We start from the raw sequence: 25,641 nt of genomic DNA on the forward strand, positions 1-25,641 counted from the left end.
AGCCCACCTGCCTCCTACCTGGGCGGTACCGTCCACTCTCAGGAGAGCCCACCCATGGCTGAGGGTCACACAACTAGCCTGAAAAATGAGTCTCCTTTCTCCTTGGAATTCTTAAAGTGGTGCAAACCGTGTTGCTCTCGTTCTTTTAATTATTAATTGTTCCTTTGTCTCCTCACCACTTCAGATGGAATTCTTGGAATTTAAATGCCATCAACCATTTTTTTTGTCCTGAAAATTTTCCCCAAATCTGACTGTGTGTTGACTCCCACTTATTTATTGTCAATTATTTCAATCTGGGGTGTTTTACAGGTTTTTTTCCAGAATACTCTACACAGGCATTTCTAATCCAATCTATTTTATTTGTCTGTGTTCTGTGTTGTCAGTAATCATGCTCTAGTTCAGGGGTCCCCAAACTTTTTACACAGAGGGCCAGTTCACTGTCCCTCAGACCATTGGAGGGTCGAACTATAAAAAAAAACTATGAACAAATCCCTATGCACACTGCACATATCTTATTTTAAAGTAAAAAAACAAAACGGGGACAAATATAACATTTAAAATAAAGAACAAGTAAATTTAAATCAACAAACTGACCAGTATTTCAATGGGAACTATGCTCCTCTCACTGACCACCAATGAAAGAGGTGCCCCTTCCGGAAGTGTGGTGGGGGCCGGATAAATGGCCTCAGGGGGCCACATGTGGCCCGCGGGCCGTAGTTTGGGGACCCCTGCTCTAGTTTATATTATATACTGATGAAGTGTGTGGGTGTACGATTATATATCAGAGACATTTGCTTCATGCTTACACTGAAGTGAAGGGCATCTTTATGACTTCCAATGTGATCACACCACTACTTGTAGAGTGTTTTCTTGCCTTTGGCATTTAGGTTCAATATGGTGTTCCATCCCGGATGATAAAATGAAAAAATCACCTTTGTGGAAACCTTCATTCTGCTTGGGGTAATACAGATAATTATTAAAAAACCAAACCAACAAACAAAAACATAGACCAAAATATCAGCTTAAGAGGTGGCTGATGGGATTAGGGATTTATCCTTATTTTCCTAGCAGCCCCTGGGTAGAGGTGGGGAGAAGGAGCTATGGTCGCACCTGGGGAAACTGGAGGCTGTAACTTCAGGAATTAGCTAAGATACAGAACGTGGCCTGGAATTCACTGACTTTCCCCAACAGCTCAATTTAGACATTTTGAAACAAAATTCAGGGAGCATCTTGTGGCCCAGGTGGACAGGGCTGACTGTCTCCTGTCCAGCGTTGCTGCTAGCCACAGAGACATGGGCTGGAGGTCTCTGATCCTGCCCCTGTGACCTTCCATAAGCAGGGACAGGCACTCTGAGAGAGCCAGCACCTGGGGATGAAGGTCACAGCTGGGTCCCCACCAGGGCTGACAGGGAGACAGGAGCACTGGAGGGAAATGGATGAGGGAGGTGGGCTCTGTAGGAAGAGCTGGTGGAGGAGGAGCTTGTGAGCACCTAGGGTCTGGGTCTCAGCCCACGGGCCCTGGGCACAGGCCTTGAATATGTGCTCAGAACCACGTAAGGACACCAAGCACCACACTCAGCTTCAGCACAGATTTTATTGTTCTAATATCTGCAAGTATTGTTATATATACAAGGTTGAATTTCTTGCAAAATTTTGGTTTCAATATTGTCAGATCACTTTACTTTCCTTATATTTATGCCACAAATATTAAATAGGTAATTTCTGAATGTCTCAATTTTTTGCATAGTTGTATCTGAAAGGATTCGCTAGAAACTTTCACACACACACTCAGATCTTCTGATAGAAAATGTAACTGAAGGTTTCTATGTTTTCACTCTAAGATTGTTGTCTCCTCAGGGCAGCACTAAGCAGTGTGATCCTGAAGGACTTGCCTTCCTGACACTGAGCATGCTTGTACAATATGAGTCCTCAAAACACCTCAGTGTTGTTTATGAGCAAAGCGTTTCTGGTGACTCTGCACCGAACAACCCTGTCCAGGGAATGGTCTGTGAAAAGCCCTGGTTTCCTGCGGATACATCTCCTTCTGACCTCATGTTTTTTGCTCCTTCTCTGTGGTCCTGGTGCAGAAAAAGGCCCTAATCATCCTGGGGAACTGGCAGTCATGCTATTAGACACCACAGACCTGACTCTCAGTGTGAGCCATTAAAATTGCTTACAGATTCCAGACAGAGATCAAAAAGAAACCCAAGTGAGGGGCATGAAATAAATATCGACACAATAAATGGAAAAGATCAACAGAAGCTTTGATGTGACTTGTACAGGTTTAAGGGAATGAGGCCAGCTCACATCCTGGTGTCCAGGGAACTCAGCAGAGCCCAACACTGGAGGAGAAATGGGAAGCCACAGGGATGCTGAGGTCAGCTCCACCAAGAAGCCGGGTCCTCTCCTTACAGTGTCCCCAACTGGAATTTCTTCTCCTAGGGGCCATGCATTTGTGCTGAGTTCCACTGTCATTTATCCTGAAAGACAGCTGGTAAATCTAATCAGGGCTACACTCCACTCTGAGGACACACCCCAGCTGCAACCAGGTCTTAAATAGGGTGGAAGCATCAAGGGTGACACCTGCTGGCTACCCCTGTCAATGTGTGAGTGACACTGAAGGTGTGGACAGTGGATACTGGACTGGGAACACAGAGGCAGGAGGGGCACAGGCAGAGGGTCTGAGAGAGTGAGGGTGCTTTGATGTCTCCATCCCATTCTGGGGGTATCCCCACCAGGTGTGCTCAGGAGTCCTGTCTCTCATCAAGGGGCCGAGCTCTGAAATCCATGGAGTCTCTGCTTCAGACACGTTCTCACCATTCTGTCCCATGGCCTGTCCTGAAGAAACCCTTGGTCAAGTTTTTTTTTTTTTCTTTCCTTTGCTTCTCCAATTTTATTTATTTATTTATTTATTTTTGTATTTTTCTGAAGCTAGAAACAGGGAGAGACAGTCAGACAGACTCCCGCATGTGCCCGACTGGGATCCACCCGGCACGCCCACCAGGGGCGATGCTCTGCCCACCAGGGGGCGATGCTCTGCCCCTCTGGGGCATTGTTCTGCCGTGACCAGAGCCACTCTAGTGCCTGGGGCAAAGGCCAAGGAGCCATCCCCAGCGCTCGGGCCATTTTGCTCCAATGGAGCCTTGGCTGCGAGAGGGGAAGAGAGAGACAGAGAGGAAGGAGGGGTGGTGGAGAAGCAAATGGGCGCTTCTCCTATGTGCCCTGGCCAGGAATCAAACCCGGGTCCCTCGCACGCCAGGCCGACGCTCTACCGCTGAGCCAACAGGTCAGGGCTTCCAATTTTATTTTTACTTTGATAACACATCTCCAAGGATCTGATCACCACCCACACCCTTAGGGGCCAACAGAGTTCCCTCACCATTCACTTATGGATCCTGTACCCTGACCTCCACTGTTATTTTACTTTCAATATTAATATTAGTATAATTAACAACAATGTCATTGTTTTAAAATGGTCAGACATACTCAGAAATAAAAAACAAGTACAATATGCTACTTGGCAGAACTTTATTAATCTTGAAAAGAAACTTAAAACACAACTTTAATACAACACTTCATAAACTAAAGGTACAAAGTCATGGGAACACTTCCACCCTGTTTCCCATTGAAGTCATCCAGCTCACACAGTCCCATTCAGGACTGGTGGGGTGACTGTGTCTAGGTCACCATGCTGGGCCCTTTCCCATCACCCCAAAACACACAGGGCTGCCTGTTCACATTAATTTTAAGGGCTCTTTATGCAAGTAGACTACTTTTCTATAAAATGGCTTTAAGTTTTAAAAATACTATTTCACATGTTACTTCTATATACAAACTACAGTTCATAAAAATAAAAACTACCATTTCAAATATTACTTCATTAGCATAATTCAAAAGTTCATAAATTATAACAACTTCACATAACCATTTGACAATATTTACTATAAAAAGAGAGAAAAGTAAAAAAAATAAAGGAAAAAACCAAACTGTTACTCCAATACTTGGAATAAAGCCCACACACAGAATTTCATAGTACAACATCTTTATTATATGCAGCTTAAGTGTCTGTTTGTTGCCGATAGCTTATTGGTTGCTTGCATAACTGTACTAGTCAATGGGGTGAAGTTGCCATGGCTGAATGCAAATTGAGCAGATGAGGGGGAAGGTGAACATTTGTTTGCATTGGCAATCATCTGTTTTACATAAAAACTACATCTTAACATAATTTCTTTTAAGAATGCCTCCTAGAAAATACAGCATTAAAGAGGAGAGAAAAGGAGCTAAAGCTGCACAAAAATGGCTTTCTCAACAAAAAGAAACCACTGAGCAGACAAAAACAAGGCTTGCTTCAGTCGCAGAGCAAATGCGTCTTTCTCAGAAAAATGAGACTGATGAGCATAGAGAAACAAGGCTTGCCTCAGATGCAAGACAAAAAAGCCTGTCTCAACAAAATGAGTCCCTTGAACAAAGGCAGGAGAGAAATGCAAAAAAAATGACAGAGTAATGCTGACCGAAATGCAAAAAGGATTAAAACAGTTTCAAATGGAGAAACTTTAATTTTTGAGCATTTCTCTGGTGACATGAATATTAAATGTGAACACTGTCAGTCCTTAAACTTCAAGTTAGAAACTAATCAATTTGACTGTGGCAAGAAAGGATTTTCTCAATGTTGCAAGTATGGAAACATTGTAGTTCCACTAATTGAAATGTGTACAAAGAGATCATTGACATGTAAATTAACATTTTATTATTTAAATCACCTTTATTTATTGAGCTAGCGGTGGCTCTTAAGAAATGTACCGCCAGTGGTTTCCTTCATTGCACTCTACTTTAAGCATTTAAGCAAGTAGAAGGGGAAAACCCCATGGGACACTAAGCAAAGGGTGTCCTCGCCACCTGCCCTGGGTAATTCAGTTTGAATTAGCAGACACCTTTTCACAAATCATTTTAATTACAATTTATAATATCTAGAACAGCGGTCATTTTGTATGACCGCCGGGCTTTCTAGGTTTATATACACAACAAAAGATGCAGTCATTTCACGTGTTTGTCCCCGGCATGATCTGGGTCTCCACCCTCTGTCCACACAGCCCTGCAGGAGAGTCTCTGATCACCAGCAGAACCTGCTCCTGGTGACATCCTTCCAAAGGTCAACAGTCAGCTCCAGGTCACTCAGCCTGGAGAACAAGTCTTTGTGTTCTGGGGTGTCTCACAGGCCATTGCTCTCTTCAGAGGAAGAGGACACCTGAAGTTCTTCACAGAGGACACTCAGAGGGACCCGGGTACAGGGTACCTCTGCCTTGTCTGGGACAGGCAGGCTGTGACCAGGAGGAGCTGGCTTCTCAGCAGGAGGGACAGAGGGAGCTGTTATAAACCAGGAGCTCCACAGACCCCATTCTGACCTCATGAAGACCATGTGGAAAGGCTGGCCGGAGACATAGGGATTCAGTGTCACCTGAAATCTGTGGCAGGCCAGGACAGTCCTGAGGAGAGGGCCTTTATGGGGAGGTGTGCTATGGCGCTGTCCCTGAGCAGATGTCAGGCTGGGGTCCTGAGGTTTCCCTTCAGGTCTAACTCCAGGGGGACGGACTGGAGGATGGACAGTCTAGGAAACCCCACATCCGGTCCCTGCGAGCGCTTCTGCGGGGACAGGCAGGGGCTGAGTCTGGGCTTCTTGTGGGAGTTCTGGCTGGTCTGGGTCAAGGTCTGAGCAGCTCTCCTGCCAGGAGCCTGGAGGCTGTGTTTGGAGTCCTGGACCAAACTGTGTGTGGCCAGATGCCTGATACTCAGTGTGGTCACGTCCAGTTTTCTGGTCTGTGATGCACTGGTGAGACTGGGGTCTGCAACACATGTGCACTGGGTTGTCTGGATGGGCGTCAGCCTGTTCAGAAGCTATAAGAGAACAAAGCACACAGATTACATGTTAGAATCACACACCATCTAGTACAAAATAAATTTTAAACTGTAAAGCAAAATCTAAGAACTTAAAACAAGATATAGACAGTAAAGATGCCCCAGCAGTTCATGGAAAGGTAATGAGCTCCCTGACCTCAGTGCTGATCAGTATAAGGATGTTATAAAGTCCCCTTGATATCTTTTCTGACAACATAAAAAAATCCAAAAAAGCTTCTTACCAATGCTTCCTGTATTGATATTTGTGCATGACACACCCTTTTCATCCCTTCCAAAAAATAAACACAATCGTGGTGTTTGGAAGACCATTTGAGGTATTACAAGTCTGGGCAGGAGATTTGGAAGTAAGAACCCCAATGGCAGGATGCCAGTTGTCCCCTAAGAGATGGGCCTTTGGAAGCATTGAGCGAGGACAGGACAACACTGCCCCTAGCCTGCTGGGAGCAGACAAGTAAGGGAAAGGAAACATCAGAGCCACAAAGAGCAATGACACAGGGACACTACACTCTAGAAGCCATGTGGGTCCACACTGAAGCTTACACTCCCTCACACGAAAACCATTGTGGGAAGTCAGAATGATCCCAAAGGGGAAAAAGACTGGAGAAGGGGGACACTCACCCTCACATAGTCACAGGTTTCTGTCAGATCCTTGAAGGAGTGCTGAGGCCTCACAGGGGGTCTCCTGGGAAACCTCTGGACCAGAGCCTCTCTCTGCTGCTCCTTGTCCCTGCAGGACACGACAGGTGAGTGAGAGTCCCTGCATTTCTCGTTCCCAATGGAGAGAAACCAATCAGCATTCCAGGCCTCTTGCCTGTGTCCCTGTCATCCAGAATGTGAGGCCCAGATCATTACCAGACTGGACTTCCCTCCACTCAGACCTCTGTCTCCTCCTGGGAGTCCTCCATGCTATTCATGAAGGGATTCCGTTTGGACTTTGTTGCCTGCCTACCTGCCCTTGCAGATTCCCAGTGTGGCATCCCCCGCCCCTCGCTCCCTTCACCCCCAGAGCTCTCCAGGAGGAGAACAAACACCCATGTGTGACCCCTGGAGGACAGGGCAGCTTTCTCAACTCTCCATGCCCCTGGCTTTGCCTGGACGTGGTGATGCAGACAGTGCAGGAATGCGGACACAGTCTTCAAGGTCCCACCAGAGTTTGGTCCCACCTCAAACATGCTCACCTGGAACTCTGCTCCATCTCCCTGGCAGTGCTGTTAGGGGGTCCTACAGCCTGTAAATCCCAGGGGATACATGGCTTGCAGTTCTCCTTCATCTACATGGAGCCCAGGGGCTGGGGGGCCAGAGCCCCACCCTAATGCTTCATGGGACACCTGACACTGTTTGCCTTGTGCCCAAAGGCCCCTCAGTACTTGCACTTCACCTGTAGGGGGAGGAAGGGGTCACGTCACTGGCTGGTTTCTATGGGGATTTTAAGAATAGATTCAGTCAGGGATGTGAGTATAAGTTATGCAGAGGGATCTAATCACAAGATCACCAGGCACCAGGATAATGAAGATGTTAGGGTGGATTCTGAGACTCATGTTAGTTATGGGGAAATACAAGAAAGACAATTGGAGGACTAAGTGTGATTACATACACACAAATAAAAATACATGGACACGAAACAGCTGAATGTGATACTATTTATGAAATGTGGTTGTTGGTCTGAGATGCAGGAATATCTGCCTCACAAGCTGTTTTGTGTCCAAATATTTGTACTGAGGACATCACAAGCTCTGTGGTCCTTGGATGGAGGATGGGAACTCAGTTCTGTGTGCTGAACTAGCCAGGTCCAAATCCTGAGTCTGTTGTTCATGTCAGCCCCCAGGTCTTTACCCTGCCAAGTCTACTCACCCTGGGATCCTCCTCCTTGGGAGGTGGAGCCTTGTGTGCCACTGGGGCCCTCTGTTGCTTCTTCCCTCGCTGGGCTGTCAAGGGTCTGCAGGGCCCATGCTGGTGGGAAGTACCTGCCATCTCCAACTCCACCTTTAAATTTTAGTTCTGTCTTTCTCAGCTATGGAATTAGGAAATTCCTGAGGAAAAGAGAGAGAGAGAGAGAGAGATAAATACACTCCACATTTCTAATCACACATAGAAAACAGTTCCTCGTTGACCCTCTCTTCCACATAGAGAAGATGGGACAGTATGATCACTCAGAAAAATCACTGTGTCTCCCTGAGAGACCTCATTTCTAGACCTTTGATCATGGTCTCATAATTACCAGGGCCCCTGGGCAGGACTCTAAGAATAAACATCAGGGCTCACCTGGTGAGTTTGAATGAGTCATTTAGGGGAGTTTGATTATGTCCATCCCAACCCATCCCAGCAGGACAGAGCAAGACAGTATTTCTGAGACTGACACCATCATCAGTTCTGCAGGAATACTGGGCCCCCCATGTAGAAGAGAAAAATTAAAGTATGCTCTCCTCTAAAATGTGAAGCTCCCAGGAACAGAGAGGAGGGAACTTCCAAGTACATCTTCTCTGAGGCAAAGTTATATTCTCCTCTCCTAGACAAGGAGCTTCACAGATCAGGGTCTGGGCTATTTATTCTCTTTTATCTTTCTATCTCCACTGCCTAAAATTAACTAGTTTGTAATTAATGTGAAATAAGTGTGTTAGAACTGAGTCTGAAAAAGAGTCATTTTGACTTTATGTGCTATTAGCCTTGTCCACTCTGTCTCCATTACAGTTCACTCACTGACTCCCACCATCTCAGCAATGAGTCCATTTCATTTGGAATTTACTTTTGTGGTTAAATTACCCTTTGAAAGATGTCGACTTTCTCTGTGCTCAGATTTACTATGAAACTTAAGGAATCCTCACTTCTCTGCCTAAAGCCCCATCACTCCCTAGTTTTCCATTCCCTACTCTATGAATTCTATAAGGACCCAAGTGACAGGAAATACCTCCTCCCAAAATATAAACTAAAATAAAATTAAGGAAACTTACCTGAAATCCACCTGTGATCCTCGGGTCAGTCAGCAGATCCTCAGAACACTCACTGAGGGAACTTCTCTGCCTGAGGAAATGAAGCTTCCAGGGCAACTGAGAACTGGTCACTTGGGGCATTTCCAGTTCTTCTGACCTTTAAGTTGGTTGAATATCAGGTGACATTGGGAAGTGACCATGCAATTAGCATAATGACCATGGAAGGAAGGCAGTCTTGCAGGAATGCCCTGTCCTTGGTCCTTTACAGTTCTCAGGACTTTTCATCTTAGATGCACTCGTGTGCTTATGGTCAGGAATCTGTACCTTCTGAGTGGTCAGATGCATGTGAGGTGAGCTGTGTAGTAATGCGCTGAGGATTGCATTCTGCGGCCCTGAGCCCCTCCTCACTCTGTGCAGCCATCAGTCAACCTCTCTCGGGCTGGTCATGTTGTCGCACTGCAGCTGTTTCTATGACACACTAGTCTTCTCCTGTGTCATGCAGACCTCCTGGCCCCCACTGAATGCATACCCTGTCTGCCACCATTGTCCCCTGTCTCAGGGAAGCTGACCACTCTAGGGAATTCACGGGGAAGGAGCCCACAGATCTGTCTCTTTGGGAATGGCTTGTTCTGCACTTTGCCTGGTGACTCATGCTGACCTGGAGTCACCCCCTGCGGACAGGTAGTGCTGTACTGCCCACCTGCACAGCCTTCTCCCATGGGTGGATGCGGCCTCCACTCCTGGAGGGTGGTGCCAGATTACTTCTGCCTTTTCTCTTCCCTCTGCCAGGGTTGGGGTTTGATTAAGAGACTTCATGGACGGAAACTCTCATTACCCTATTGGGGCCATAGGTTGGCTGATGGACCTTCCTGGGCTCCAAGGGGCTTCCACAAGCCCCGCCCCCTCTGGCTTCTGCCCAGGTGGGGTCTCCTGCTTTTTTTCTGTGGGCACTCAGAGGTAGGGGGTGTCTGCTTTTGGAATGTGCATTTACCTGTCTCCCAGTGTCCTTCTAATGTGCATTTGTTATTTGTTGGTGAACCTGCCCCCATGCTGACTGTGCTAAAGACCCTAGAATCGGGCCCCGCCCTTGGGTCCATCGTGTGGGGGCGGCAAGGCACACAGGGAATCCACACAGGTGGCATGCGCCCAGCGGGCCAACCCCGAAGCTGCCTGTGCCTTTTCTTACATCATTTGGCTGTAGTGACACGCGGCCCACCTGCCTCCTCCCTGGACGGTAATGTCCACTCTCAGGACCACCACCCTGTAGGTAAGGGTCCCATGCCCTGTCTGAAAAATGAGTACCTTTTCCCCCAGGAATTCTCCAAGGCCAAGCTCACCATGTTGGTCTCGTTCTTTTAATTATTAATCGTTCCTTAGTCTCCTCGCCACTTCAGAAAGAAACTATGAGCACTTTAAATGCCATGAACAATGTTTTCTCTTGAAAATTTTCCCCAACTCTTGACTATGTATTGACTACCACTTAATTAATGACACTTATTTCAATCTGGGGTGTTTTACAGGATTTTGTCCAAAATATTCTAGGTAGAAATTTCTTTTTTTTTAATTTTTTAAAATATTTTATTTATTTATTTATTTTTAGAGAGAGGGGAGATAGAGAGAGAGAGAGAGAGAGAGAAGGGGAGGAGCAGGAAGCATCAACTCCCATATGTGCCTTGAGCAGGCAAGCCCAACGTTTTGAACCGGCAACCTCAGTATTCCAGATCGATGCTTTATCCACTGCACCACCACAGGTCAGGCCTCTAGGTAGAAATTTCTAATTGAACCTTGTTTTGGCTGCATTGTGTGTTGGCAGTCAACATGTTCTAGTTTATCTTATATACTCATTAAGTATACAATATACAATTTTGCTTCATACATACTCTGTACTGAAGGACATGTTTATCACTTATAATGTGATCACACCACTACATCTAGAGTGTTTGCCTTTGGAGTTTAGGTACAATATGGTTGTTGGTTGAAGGGTAGCATTGTATCTCTGAGAATAAAATGGAAAAAATCCCATTTATGAGAACTTTTATTTTGCTTGGGGGAAACAAATACAGTTAATAATTAAAACACACACACACACACATAAAACACAGCTCTAGAGGTGGCTGATGGGATTAGGCATTTATCCTCCTGCAGCCTTATTATCCCAGCAGCCCCTGGGCAGTGGTGGGGCAGGAGGAGCTATGGTCACACCTGGGGAGACTGGAGGCTGTAACCTCAGGAATTAGCTAAGATACAGAATGTGGCCTGGAATTCACTGCTTTCCCCCCACCACTCACTTTAGAGATTTTGAAACAAAATTCAGGGAGTGTTTGTGGCCCAGGTGAGCAGGGCTGCCTGTCTCCTGTCAAGAATTGTTGCTAGCCACAGAGACATGGGCTGGTGGTCTCTGATCCTGCCCATGACCTTGCATAAGCAGGGACACACACTGAGAGAGCCAGCACCAGAGGATGAAGGTCACAGCTGTGTCCCCACCAGGGCTAACAGGGAGACAGGAGCGCTGGAGGGAAATGGATGAGGGAGGTGGGCTTTGTAGGAAGAGCTGGTGGAGGAAGGGCTGTGAGCACCTGGGGTCTGGGTCTCTGCCCACAGGCCCTGGGCACAGGCCTGAATGTGTGCTCAGAACCACGAAGGGACACTGGGCACCACACTCAGCTTCAGCACAGATTTTATTGTTCTAATATCAGCTAGTATTGCTATATTTACAAGATTTAATTTCTTTTCTTTTTTTTTCCTGTATTTTTCTGAAGCCAGAAATGGGGAGAGACACTCAGACAGACTCCCGCATGTGCCCGACCAGGATCCACCCGGCACGCCCACCAGGGGTCGATGCTCTGCCCCTCCGGGGTGAGGCTCTGTTGCAACCAGAGCCACTCTAGTGCCTGGGGCAGAGGCCAAGGAGCCATCCCCAGCTCCCGGGCCGTCTTTGCTCCAGTGGAGCCTCTGCTGCGGGAGAGGAAGAGAGAGACAGAGAGGAAGGAGAAGGGGAGGGGTGGAGAAGCAGATGGGTGCTTCTCCTGTGTGCCTCAGCCGGGAATCAAACCCGGGACTTCTGCATGCAAGGCTGATGCTCTACCACTGAGCCAACCGGCCAGGGCCACAAGATTTAATTTCTTGCAAAATTGTACTTTAATATTGCCAGGTCACTTTACTTTCATACAATTTATGCCACAAAATTATAATTAGGTAATTTCTGAAAGTCTCCATTCTTTGCAGAGTTTTATATTAAAGGATTCACTTACTAATTTTCACGCGCACACTCGTATTTTCTTATAGAAGATGAAACTGAAATTGTCTCTGTTTTGATTCTTAGATGGCTGTCTCCTCAGGGGGGACTCTTAAGATTGACTAAGCATTTTGATCCTGAAGGACTTGCCTTCCTGATGCTGAGCATGTTTGTACAGTGTGAGCCCTCACATTCAGCACAGCCTTGTTTAGGAGTAAAACATTTTTGCTGATTTTACACTGAATGACCCCAGCGGGGGGTGGGGGGGGACAAAGTTTGTGAGAAGTCCTTGGTTTTCCTCCAGCCATGTCTCCATCTGACCCCGTGTTACTGTTAGTTCTCTCTGAGATTCTGGTGAATAGGAAGCCTGGTATTGGGCTGAATGTTTTTTAAGGGTGATCACGCACTTAGGGTTTTCCATATATGATGTTTGTTCATATTACAAATATATTATAAATGAAGCATTACAGGTTATCCTTTCTGCAACTATTTTTCAACTGCATTCCCGGTCTGGAGTTGTTGCTGTTACCATCAATATCAGTACATTTACACTGAGTTCTGTCTGAGAGCAGAAAAGTAGTGAAGGCTTTCACATTTGGGTACTGCCCCTACAGCAGCACTCATACATAAAATGCTTTCTGGACTGTGTTGTATGATGACAAACAGATCTTTCACATTGCTTGCAGAGTGTTTCTTCAGTGTGTGTGTCTGCTGGTGCTTTCTAATGCTAAAGCTATGATTGATGTTTCTTCCACAGTCTTGTCCTCTGTAGTGCCATGTACTTCCAGGTCAGAATGTCTCTGAAGGCTTTCATAATTTCCTTTCTAGTGTTGAGTTTTCATGTGCTGTCTAAGGGCAAAGGGATGTGTGAAGTCTCTCCCACACAGCTGACAGGAATATGGCTGCTCTCCAGTGTGGATCCTCTTGTGCCATCTAAGGTTACTGTGTTGAGTGAAGGTGTTCCCACACCGCTGTCATTCATATGGTTTCTCTCTTGTGTGTGTTCTGTTCTGCCATCTAAGTTCAGAACCCTGATTGAAAGCTTTTCCACACAGGAGACATATATGTGGTTTCACTCCCAAGTGGATTCTCTTGTGATGGCTAAGGTTACAGCTATGACTGAAGGCTTTCCCACACTGGTGGCATTTGTAATATTTCTCCCCAGTGTGGATCACCTGGTGTTTTCTAAGGTACAATCTTTGATTGAAAGCTTTCTTACATATGTGACATTCATATGGCTTTTCTCCCATGTGAGTTCTCTCATGTCGTCTAAGGTGAGGACTTTGACTGAAGGCTTTCCCACACTGCTGACATTTATATGGCTTCTCTTTGGTTTGCATTCGACTGTGGTTTCTAAAGTCACAGCTTTGAACAAAGGCGCTCCCACAAAGATGGCATTGAAATGGCTTCTCTCCAGTTTGAATCATCCTGTGTCGCCGAAGTTTAAAGAAGTTGCTAAAGGCTTTTTCAGATACATGACATGCATTTGATTTGTCTCTGGTGTGAGTCTGATTGTGTGTACTGAGGGAGGACTCTTCACTAGGTGACCTTCCACACTGCTGGTTGACATCAGGTTTCTTTCCCACGTCAGTTAAGAAACATTGTGTCAGGGCACATTGATGAGTAGATTCATCATTCTGTTCAGTGAGTTCAATAAAACCCTCTGGAGGGTGAGATCTCTGCTTTGTGGAAAGAGATGAAAAGGTGTTAATTGTTTGCCTATATACATCCATGCATTCATTTCTTTACGAAGAAATCCTAGATTACCAGACACTCATTCTGTGCTGAAAATATTTCCAAAATTAGTTGTACACACATTTGCCACTCCCCTGCGGGCACAAATATTGTCTATTTTGTAGCATGCCACCCACAGAATATCAGATACATTTGGAAAACTTTAGTTTGTTTCAATGATTAGTAATAAAATTTTTTTTATGACATAGCCTTTTTATAATATCTGAAGATATTGTTTTGGCTCATGTTAATTTCTTCACTGATTTTAAGCTATCCAAAATATTTTCTTGGAAAGTGCTAAATTTCAATAAAATTATATTGTTACATTCAGCTGTTTTGCTTAATGGCTAACTTATCTCATTGCCACACAATATGATTACACATGGTTAAGTGTTACACCCCTGAAACTTACCATCAGCATCATGGGAAATAGTCTCTGCTTGCATATCTGTTGCATAAGTATCATCTCTTGTTTTCTAAGGGGATTTCTTGTGCCTGAAATGTTCAAAAGGTAATAAACTTTCCCAACAGCATTAGGGAAATGGAAATGTAGAATTGCACCATAATCAATATGAATGGTTCATAAACTCACATTTTTTTAAGGGATAACATGAAATGAAATATTTTAGGTGTCAAAAACAGTTTAAAAGTCATTGTTAGTTAGAAAAGTAATCAGAATTGGCCTTCGCCAGTTGGTTCAGTGGCAGAGCATTGGCCTGGCATGAGGGAGTCCCGGGTTTGATTCCCGGCCATGGCACACAGGAGAAGCGCCCATCTGCTTCTCCACCCATCCCTCTTTCCTTCCTCTCTGTCTCTCTCTTCCCTTCCTGGAGCCAAGGCTCCATTGGAGCAAAGTTGGCTCGGGCACTGAGGATGGCTCTGTGGCCTATGCCTCAGGTGCTAGAATGGCTCTGATTGCAGCAGAGTGATGCCCCAGATGGGCAGAGCATTGCCCCCTGGTGGTTGTGCTGGGTGGATCCCGGTCAGGTGCATGCGGGCGTGTCTGACTGCCTCCCTGTTTCCAACTTCTGAAAAATACAAAAAAAAAAAAAAGAAAGTAATCAGAATTGAATTATGAAAAATGGAGAGTGGTCAAGAGATGCTGGGTCACCATATGGCAGTTACACGTTGAAAATTGTGCATTTGGATATCTATGCTCATAAAATTGCACTATCATCAAGTCCTGCACAGAAGAAGAAAAAAAGAACACTGGAGTCCCCTCCTTACCCCCAGGCAACATCTGGAACATAGAAAACAGTGAAGGTTCTTCACCAAACAACATAAGTATTTTTTAAATGTTCAGTTACTTATTAGGATTAATAAGGTTCATTGGTTCCCCCGTTCTGTTCTGAGTGCTGGAGACAGAGCAGCAAAGTGGAATGCAGTTGTGTCAAGATGACATTCTAGTGTGGTGAGGAAAATAGAATGTAAAGAAACATCTTCCTTCTCAGCAGTTATGAGGGTGGTGAGAGAATCAGGACACTGACCAGAGTGGGACAGTGGCGGTTATTCTGTGTACTGTTGCACTCGCCGGGTAAAACAAACACTGGAGACGTTTGGAGAGTTTCAGACAAAGTTTTATGGCCAAGAGAAAAAGAAAAACAAAGCAAAACAAAACAAACCTGCGCAGGGGTGTACTCAAGTGATAGTCACAAGAGCCACACCCTGAGCGCCTACAGTCTAGGGGTTTTTATAGTATAGCAAGCAAGCAGTTCATACAGAAGCAAATTTGGCATTTAGCAATTGGTTCCCCCAAATTAAATTCTAGTCACGTGCCTTAGTAACCAGTCATACAGTTGAAAGCCCCAGCTGGAAATATCCCTATCTATCCCCTAGGATGTGGTTACATTTTCTGTCTTAGCAGTTCTTGTGACTTCCTTATCTCAAGGACTCCTCAGCTCCTAGCCATCCTGGGAGTCTGACGACTTCTCTATCTCAAGGACTCTTCAGCTCCTAGCCATCCTGGGAGTCTGGGCTCATCTGTTTACTGGACTAGTTCCTTTGAAGTTATTTCTAAAGCCTATTAATGTATTTTATAACTTTTATTCGAATGTCACATTTCCTCCTCTTCTTTGTCCTAGTTAAATCCTTAACTATAACGGAGATTCTTCGGCTGCACTAAGGCGTTGGTATGGCTGAGATAAAATCATTATTTTAACTGTTTCTATTCTTTCCTTAATAAAAGCAAATAACTTGTTAAGGATTACGGGTCCAATAGTGAGGGCCAATAACAATACTAACAATGGTCCTGCTAGTGTAATTATCAATGTAGTTAGCCAAGGTGACAGTTTGAATATAGAGGTGAACCAATCTAAATTGTCATTATTTTGCTGAATGTGCTCTGCTAACTGTTTTATCTTATCTATTTTATCCTGGATTTCATTGCTGTTATCAGTTAAATTAAAACAACACATTCCTTTTATTTTTTCACAACCCTGGTGGTGAAATAATAATAGATAATCAATAGCCGCCCGATTATCTAAAATAGCTTGACGTAATTGCTGCTGTTCATGATTTAAAAGAGTCAATGCTTGAGACGTTTCGTTGATGCTTTTAGCTAAGTTACAAGCTAAATGCTGGATTTGTCTATGATTGTAAGCACCCCATACTAGATTCCCTACAACACTTAAAATTATGGCATATCCTTCAGCTTCTGACAATAATCGTACTTCATCATGACATTCAGGTCCTACAGGGATGGAGGCAGCACGCCTGCTGCGAAGAGTGGTATTATGCTCAAGAAGTAACAAATCATTCTTGTTAGGTAAGAAAGTAGCAATCCTAGATAAACAACAAGTGGTGTCAGTAAGATTAGGGGGAATATAATTATATGTCATAGAGTTACAGGTAAAGAACCATCCAGTAGGCAGGGTAACATAGCCATAAATGGAAGGGTATTTGATAGTATTCTTACAGGGTAAAAAACCAGGGATTGTCTTACAATTTTTACTACAATTAACAAAAAGAACACAAGTATCATTGGGTACAATAATGCTATGGGGAGTATGAATCTGTAATGCATGGCTTGGCAACTGATAAGAAACTTTTCCCCAGTTTGCTAAATCTAGATAAGTTACAGTCTTATTAGGGATACTGGAGAAGAAAGTTAAATTCCTTATGTCAGCTGCCGGTTTACATACTGGGCGTAGACATTTTCCTAACATGAAATGAGAATGACTATCCTGTTCAAGGCAAAACGATGAGACATTTAGGGTGCGTGCTAAAGCTACCCATAAATTCTCTGGATGATTCAGGTTTTCCTGGAAAGCAGGTACTGGTTTAATATTGGATAACATACAAAAGAAAACCATTGCTACGATTCGGGTAAGAACCGCACTTTTAAGGGATTGTGGGGATCCGCTTTGACTCTCCATTTGGCTTCCTTTAAGCTCGGTTCTTGAGCTAACTTTACATGTGATAGATGAATCCAGTAAGGTTTTTCAGCTATTCTCACAGCCGTGGGTGTGCTGAACAGTACCTGGAACGGTCCTTGCCACCGAGCGTCAAGGTTCCCGCGACGGTGGTTAAGAATCCATACCCATTGTCCTGGCTCCGGTGGAGTTGGCAGTGGAAGTCCTTTGAGTTGGTCCTTCTGCTGGTCTCTAAGCGCCTGTACTTCTGCACGTATCAGTTGTAATGCCTGTAAGGACTTTAGAAAACTTTGATTAGAACCCTCAATTTCTTCACTCGTTATTTGTGGAACCAAAGGAGTTGGTTGCCCATACATTAACTCATAAGGAGTCCATTTTCCTGTATAAGGTGTATTTCGAACCCTATATAATGCAAAAGGGAGTAGCTCTACCCAATTTTCGCCAGTCTCTTCTCTTAACTTAATTATAGTCTCTTTAAGGGTCCTATTCATCCTCTCGACTTGCCCTGAACTTTGAGGCCGATAAATGCAATGTAATTTCCAATTGATCTCTAATCTTTTTGCTAATTCCTGTGATATCTTGGACACAAAAGCAGGTCCATTATCTGACCCTATAGCAATGGGAATGCTATATCGTGGAATGATTTCTCTTAAAAGTATTTTACAAACTGTTGAAGCAGTTTCTCCTTTTGTAGGAAAAGCCTCAGTCCATCCAGTAAAGGTGTCTATTAGAACAAGCAAATATTTATAGCCTAATTTCCCTGGAGTCATTTCGGTAAAGTCTACTTCCCATAGTTCTCCAGGAGCTTTTCCTCGGTGCCTGATGAGAGGAGGTAATTTCTTATTGACAGCATTTACTTTGGCGCAGGCCTGACACCTAGACACAACAGAGTGTATGATATCTCTGATTTCCGCTCCCTCATAATATTTTCTTACTAGATGTTCTAGTTTTTGTTGTCCTAAGTGGGAGCTGCTATGTATTTCTTGAATTATTTGTCTTAACACTCCTTGTGGTAGGTATATTCTGCTGTCTGGTAATTCTATCCATCCCTGTTTACTTTTCTTACCCCCTAGTTGCTTACCTTTCTCTTCTTCTTTTGGCTCATACCTCGGTTCTATTTGTAGAGTAGGGGGTGGGATGAGTAGCAGTTGGTTAGTGTGTTCCTCCTCTTCTGCTGCATTCCGTGCCGCTTGATCAGCAAAGTGGTTTCCTTTTACTATAGGGGAATCCCCCTTTTGATGTCCTTTGCAATGTATTATTGCCACCTTTTTAGGCAACCAAATGGCTTCTAATAGAGCTAAAATTTCATCTTTATTTTTAATTTCTTTTCCTGCAGTAGTCAATAACCCACGCTCCCGGTAGATGGCGCCATGTACATGGGCCGTGGCAAAGGCATATCTACTGTCTGTATAGATGTTGGCACTTTTCCCTTCAGCAATTCTAAGGGCCTGTGTGAGTCCGATAAGCTCAGCCCGTTGTGCAGATGTGCCTTTAGGCAATGCCTTTTTCCATAACACAGTATCTTGAGTGGTCACCGCAGTTCCAGCATACCTTTGCCCATCCCGAACATAGCTACTTCCATCTGTAAACAGAGTTAAATCTGCCTTCTCATAGGCCTGATCCCGTAGATCTGGTCTGGCTCCTGTAATGGTATCTAATATTTGTCTACAGTCATGGATCACCGATGGGTCTGGCAACGGGAGCAATGTAGCAGGATTCAAGGCCGTTGTTTTCAAAAATTGTATTGCGGGGGGGTTCAGCAACTGTGCCTGATACTGTGTTAGTCGGGCATTCGAGATCCACCTATCCGGTGGAGCCCGCAGCACTTGTTCTAAATAGTGCTCTCCAATGACCTGAATGTCTTGACCCAGAGTCAGTTTACTGGCCTCCTTAACAAGGATGGAGGTAGCAGCAAGTGCTCTCAAACAATTTGGCCAACCTGATGACACAGGATCTAGTCTTCTGGACAGATAGGCTATTGGTCTTTTCCAAGGTCCCAGTTCTTGACAGAGGACCCCTAGAGCAATGCCCTTCTTCTCAGTCACAAATAGTTGAAAAGACTTAGACAAGTCTGGCAGGGTTAATGCCGGGGCTGCAACTAGGGCCTCCTTAAGTTTTTGAAAAGACTCTCGTGCCTCCTCTGTCCATACAAATTGTTCCTCTTTTCCCCGTGTTAACTCATGCAAAGGTTTGGCCAGCTCTGCAAATCCCAGTATCCAAAGTCTGCAATATCCCACGGCACCTAAAAATTCTCGTACTTGCCTCTTACTTACAGGCTCAGGAATCTGTAATATAGTCTGAATTCTTTGGCTAGACAAACTACGTTGTCCTCCCCTCAAGTCATACCCCAAGTAACTCACGGTTTGGGTGACAATTTGGGCCTTCTTAGCAGATACTCGATAGCCCATCCGTTGCAGTTCTTGGAGTAGTTCCAATGTAGCTTCTTGGCAACTCTCCTGGTTTGGGGCTGCGATAAGGAGATCATCCACATACTGCAGCAGCACAATTGAAGAGTGGCCGGCTCGAAACTCCTGTAAGTCTTTGCACAAAGCCTCATTAAATATGGTTGGTGAATTCTTAAAACCCTGAGGGAGCCTGGTCCAAGTGTATTGGCCTGAAAGTCCATTCTCAGGATCATTCCACTCAAAGGCAAACATTTCCTGACTTTGCTTTGCTAATGGAATGCAAAAGATGGCATCTTTCAAATCTAATACTGAATAGAAAACATGCGTTGGTGGCAATGAACTTAATAGGGTATAGGGGTTTGGCACAGTAGGATGTATGGTCTCTACCCGAGCATTCACTTCACGCAGGTCCTGCACTGGGCGATAGTCCTGAGTTCCAGGTTTTTGTACTGGCAGTAGAGGAGTGTTCCAGGCAGATTGGCATTCCCGGAGAATCCCGGCTTCTAATAAGCGCCTCAAGTGCTGTGCTATACCCTGTTTAGCCCGAGCAGGTACAGGATACTGTCTGATGCGAACTGGGCTGGCATCACTCCGCAACAGCACTACTACAGGCGGCTGATGTACTGCCAATCCCGGAGGATTATTTTCTGCCCAAACTCCAGGAACCTGCTGCTTTACTTCCTCGGGGATGCCCGTAAACCCACTCTTACCTTCCGGGAGGGAGGCAATCAGGTATTCTTCTGATATTGGCACAGTCACTAATACCTTGCCCTCTGCATTCTTCTCCTGGTTGAAGGTTATTGTTGCTTGAAATTTTTGCAACAAATCTCGTCCCAACAGCGGGTAAGGGCAGTCTGGAATAATCAGGAATGAATGAGTAATAGTCCCTCGTGCCAGGTCTGTAATCCGAGCAGTGGCTCGAGGATATGAGACAGCTTTGCCAGTGACCCCTATTACCTTTGTGGATTCCTTTTGTAATGTCCCAAGTGGTCTCTTTAGGACGGAATAAGTGGCCCCCGTGTCAACTAGGAAGGTAGTTGGTTTCCCCTCAATTGACAGTGTGACCATAGGCTCCTGGGGGCCAACAGAAATGGAGCCTTGGCCCCGTCAATCTAATTGGAGCAAAACCTGTGAGCTTTGTTCCTGATTTACGGCCTGTAGTTTAGGGCAATCCTTCTTCCAATGACCTTTCTCTTTGCAATAAGCACACTGGTCTTTATCTAGTTGCTTCTGCGGGAAAGTTCCCTTCTTTCCCTTAAAGGGCTGCTGTTTCCCTTTTGGTCCTTTTGATTGCTGTGCCAAGAGTAGTTTTACAGCTGCTCTCCCTAACTCAGGGTCATCACGATTGACATAGACTCTCTGTGCTATTTCTAATAATTCACTCTTATTCTTTCCCTCAAATCCTTCTATTTTCTGGAGCTTCTTTCTAATGTCTGGGGCTGCCTGAGTGGCAAAGGTTATGTTTATTAGCCTGTGATTTTCCTCTGCCTCAGGATCAATAGGGGTATAAACCCGGTAGGCCTCCATTAGCCGCTCTAAATATGCAGCAGGGGACTCATCCTTCCCCTGAGTTACCTCACCTACCTTACTAAAGTTGGTTGGTTTCTTAGCAGCTGCCCTTATTCCCCTTAATAGAGCCTGGCGATATTGGGTAAGCGATTCCCTATCCCTGACATTGTTTGGATCCCAAGAGGGGGGGCTCCTGGGGAGCGTCCTCTCTAGTTCCCTTTCAGTGCCCCCCTCTTCCCTAAATACTTTTTCAGCTTCTTGGCTGATGCGGATTCTTTCTTCCGTTGTGAACAGGGTGTGCAAAAGCTGCTGACAATCATCCCAAGTTGGTTGATGGGTCCTGAAAACAGTCTCAAGCAAAGAAATTAACCCCTGAGGTTTCTCTGAAAACGACGGGGTCTGATGTTTCCAATTATAAAGGTCACTAGTAGAAAAAGGAATATAAATCATTCGGGATGGTGCATGTGGTCCTTCATCTAGTGGGGGCAGCACCTCCCTAAGAGGCAACATTGGGGCACCTCCATCAAAGGAAGGTTGAGCATAAGGGGTCCCCCCCCCGGGTGTGGGGAGGACTCTGGACATTCTCGGGCACAGTTGAATCTGGCTTCCTGGGCTTCTGAAGAAGAGGAGGATAATTTATAGGGTCTACTATATCCTCAGTAACATCAGAAAGGACCGGATACGATTTGGGAGGCTCTCTTTTAGGTGCAGGTGGAGCGGAGGGAGGGTGAGGCTTAATGTCCGCTGTGCTCACACAAATAGCTCTCTTAACCTTTTGATTAGCTTTTATGCACCTCTTAATGTACCTAGGTTTGTCTGTAGCTATATCTATCCAAACATCTATATACACATATTGGTCTGGGTGAGGCACCTGATATATAATGGCTCTTACTGCAAAAACTATAGGCAGATCAAAGGTTCCTTCAGATGGCCATCCAACCTTAAGAGATGGCCACTCCACTTGGCTTAAGGTCCGGAGAGTTTCTCGATCGGGTGGAGGTCCCTCATAACCCTGAGCTCTCTTCTGAAAATCAGAGAAGTTACTTAAAATGCAATCAAGAGGGGATTTAAGAGTAGATTCTTGCTGTCCCATCTCGCGGTACTTGTTCTTCTCAGCCAGGTATGCTTCTAGTCCTACAAAGACAACACACAGGATTCCCTACCCTATAAGTAGGGTGATCTAGATGGATGAGCGTTGATCACACTGTACTGGCAAACAAATTAACACCAAACACAACAGTGCAGCAAATCCCAGGAGGGCAATACACAAAATTTCCTACACAGTCATTCAGGCTAAACAAACAACCAGACAGCAGCGCGGCGCGGTGCGAGTGAGCTCACTACTTCAAAACGATCGATCGATTTCAGACAGAAACAGAAACCTCGGCCGGCAGCGTCCTGCCCTTTGGCCCGAGTGTCTGGGCGGGTCTCTGACAGCGTCCTGTCTGCCACCACAGACTGCAAATGCTCCGGAGCCAGACAGATTACAGAAACAAGGGAATTCCACAACAAAATACTCACCAGCTCGAGCTGTTCCGCCTGTCCCCAGCCAAAATTCCCGTAATGGGAATCCCGGAGCGAGCCCCCATAAAATGTTGCACTCACCGGGTAAAACAAACACTGGAGACGTTTGGAGAGTTTCAGACAAAGTTTTATGGCCAAGAGAAAAAGAAAAACAAAGCAAAACAAAACAAACCTGCGCAGGGGTGTACTCAAGTGATAGTCACAAGAGCCACACCCCGAGCGCCTACAGTCTAGGGGTTTTTATAGTATAGCAAGCAAGCAGTTCATACAGAAGCAAATTTGGCATTTAGCAATTGGTTCCCCCAAATTAAATTCTAGTCACGTGCCTTAGTAACCAGTCATACAGTTGAAAGCCCCAGCTGGAAATATCCCTATCTATCCCCTAGGATGTGGTTATATTTTCTGTCTTAGCAGTTCTTGTGACTTCCTTATCTCAAGGACTCCTCAGCTCCTAGCCATCCTGGGAGTCTGACGACTTCTCTATCTCAAGGATTCTTCAGCTCCTAGCCATCCTGGGAGTCTGGGCTCATCTGTTTACTGGACTAGTTCCTTTGAAGTTATTTCTAAAGCCTATTAATGTATTTTATAACTTTTATTCGAATGTCACATGTACCTGTCACCCTGTGTCCATGGAAGCATCCACGCATACACACAGACACACACATGTTCACAGACTCACCCACAGAGACCAGGTGATCGATGCTCTCCAGCATCACATCTCTGTATAGCTTCCTCTGGGATGTGTCCAGCAGGGCCCACTCTTCCTCGGTGAAGTCTACAGCTATATCCTTGAAGGACACTGACTCCTAAAACATCATGGACATTTCAGGTTAAACTGAGCAGGTCCTGCCCGTTTGCAAGAGCAGGGGGAGGTGACAGCCCTGAGGAGATGAGGGGGGATGGGCGCATGCCAGAATCAATCTGTGCTCCAGGATCTGAGAGAATTTGTGTAATGTTAGGAAGGCAATTCGTTATTGGTGAGCTCCTGACCCAGGATAAGTATCTCAGAGTTCTGGGCAAACTTAATTGGAGCTCAGGTGCCTGACAGTCCCTGGTGGCACTTAGGACATCTATTATGGACCATAAATGGCAAAAAGCCTTTGTACATTGGACTCTTAGTAAAAGGTTAAGTTCTCCCCCACCATCATTATGTTGGCTATGATGCTGAGTATTTTTACCCACTTCACTCTTGCTTAAGTTGCTAAAAGAAATTTACATGCCCTTCCTCTTATTCTGTTTTTTAAGATGTTTGTTGATTTCACTTATGCATGGTGGGGGGATTCCTGTTTATGCCTTGGGAGTGTTCCTATTTTAGCCTCAGATGTGTAACTTTGTATAAAGGACTCCCTTTATTTGCATATGGCTATATAATAAAGCAAACTGGGATAATATGGGTCTCTTGGATATTGCCCTCAGCACTGAAGAGTCCTCCCAACCCCAACCTTTTTTCTTAATAAGTCTGTTTTCTCAATTCTGCAACATTCTCACTCAAAACCAAGAATTAGGAGCCTTGCTGGACCATGGAAAGTGGAGCCCAAAGAGAAGACTTGAGTACGAGAAAACTAAAAACTGAAGGCAGGTGATGGAATTCCCCAAGTGAAGTGTGCACAGTGAGTAAAGAAAGTTTTTGGGGAAAGTGTAGTCAGGAATAAAAAAATTATGGGGCAGTTAAGGTAAAAAATAATGGACTTTTTCATAGAAATGTTTCCATATGAAGACAAATCATTGTCTGAAGAGTGTCAGGGTGATCTGGAAACAGAGGGATGTGAATATGAGGATAACTTGCAGTCTGAGGATGACTCGGGGGATAAAACATCCATGGCTATGGCTGCCTTAGCCTCGGGGCCTCTGCTGACCTCTATTCCTTCCTAGGTTCAAACCCTCTGCTCCTCCATTCCCTTATCAGGCTGAGTCCAGAGTCTATAGCTCAAAATCTGGGAAATCCCCTCTCTAACATTCTATAGACCAGGCTGAAAAAATAGGGGAAACAATAAATAGCTTTACCTGTTTTCATGTTGTAGAAAGACAGGACGATATGGGGAGACTAGAGTGAGGGCACGAACCTGTACCTTTTAGAACTCTGAAAGAGCTTAAACGTGCTTTTGTTCATTATGAACCTACTACCCTTTTTTCACTTGATTTATCAGATACTATTAGTGCAAAGCCTCTTCCCCCAAATGACTGAGAGGCAATTGCTTGTGCTTGTCTCTCTGGGGGTGATTATTTGCTGTGGAATTCAGACTTTCATGAAAAGGCCATTGAAGTAGGAGAGAGATCTCAGCATAGTCAACATGAGCCGCTGGTTACAATGTTATAGAATTTGAGAATGGATAGGAGACTCAGGTATTAGGAAAGTTACAGCTTTTCCTGTTATGGTCTGATGTTCTTTAATGTTCTAACTACAATTTTCTGAACTATCACTTTGTTTCTTTCTTATTCTTTGCCTGGAAATTGAGGCAGGGGACCTCTGTTGGATCTGACTATGGAAAATATCCCAGCAGCTGCCAAGAGCAAATTTTCTCGGGGAGATTTTGTTTAGTCCCATCCTTCAGTCCCTCAGTCAAAAAATGCCCTGACTAAAATCAGGTAGGCATCTTTTTAATCTGGTTGTGCTCTGAAATCCTGGATTTCTTTCTGGTTTATCTGATTTGTCTAATTCTTGTTTCTGTTTAGTCTTTGTTTAATGTTATCTAAAATGTGTCTGTTTTTAAGGCCTGAATTAAGTTTGCTTTTTTATTTTGCACACAAATTGGAAATGCTGGCTCTAATATTTAGAAAAAATAAAATGATTTTAGAACTTGTAAGGAGCGCTCATTTAAATTTAAATAGACTAGAATGGAGATCTTTAAGACTTACTGATTTGGTAAGTGTATTGTGAGGTGTGTTCAGAGTTAGGAGCCAAATAGCAGTTCAAGTATTAGGATTAATCAAAGTTATATGTTATAATTGTGCTTTTTGTGTGTAAATTGTCTTGTTTATGTGTAAGGTTATACTGAGGTTGGCAAAAGAAAGGAATTGAGCAA

At 44.7% G+C, this 25,641-nt stretch overlaps 1 non-coding gene and 1 pseudogene across 1 annotated transcript; both read right to left on the reverse strand.

Annotated features, from left to right (window-relative positions):
- Positions 1–11,871: 11,871 nt before the first annotated feature.
- On the reverse strand, positions 11,872–11,947 carry TRNAA-UGC (transfer RNA alanine (anticodon UGC)). Its single transcript has one exon. It is a non-coding gene; the product is annotated as a tRNA-Ala (tRNA).
- Positions 11,948–13,049: 1,102 nt separating this feature from the next.
- Positions 13,050–13,808, reverse strand: LOC136386854 (zinc finger protein 705D pseudogene; annotated as a pseudogene).
- Positions 13,809–25,641: the final 11,833 nt, after the last annotated feature.

The sequence above is a fragment of the Saccopteryx leptura genome, unplaced genomic scaffold (assembly GCF_036850995.1).
Source record: "Saccopteryx leptura isolate mSacLep1 unplaced genomic scaffold, mSacLep1_pri_phased_curated manual_scaffold_17, whole genome shotgun sequence".
NCBI classification, from domain to species: Eukaryota; Metazoa; Chordata; class Mammalia; order Chiroptera; family Emballonuridae; genus Saccopteryx; species Saccopteryx leptura.